Genomic DNA, 326 nt, shown 5'->3' on the forward strand with positions numbered 1-326 from the left:
GGGTCACAAGTGGGGCTATAGGGGTCACAAGTGGGGTCATGAGGTCACAGGTAGGGTCACAAGTGGGGCTATAGGGGTCATGGGGCTGGGGGTCGCAGGTGGGGTCATGGGGTCACAGGTGGGGTCACTGGGTGGCTGGGGGTACAAGTGGGGCTATAGGGGTCATGGGGCTGGGGGTCACAGGTGGGGTCACTGGGGGGCTGGGGATATAAGTGGGGTTACAGGGGTCATGGGGGCTGGGGTCACAAGTGGGGTCATGAGGTCACAGGTGGGGTCACTGGGGGCTGGGGTCACAAGTGGGGTTACAGGGGTCATGGGGGCTGGGG

This window comes from Terrapene carolina, unplaced genomic scaffold (assembly GCF_002925995.2).
Source record: "Terrapene carolina triunguis isolate 2854851 unplaced genomic scaffold, T_m_triunguis-2.0 Scaffold641, whole genome shotgun sequence".
Classification (NCBI taxonomy): Eukaryota; Metazoa; Chordata; order Testudines; family Emydidae; genus Terrapene; species Terrapene triunguis.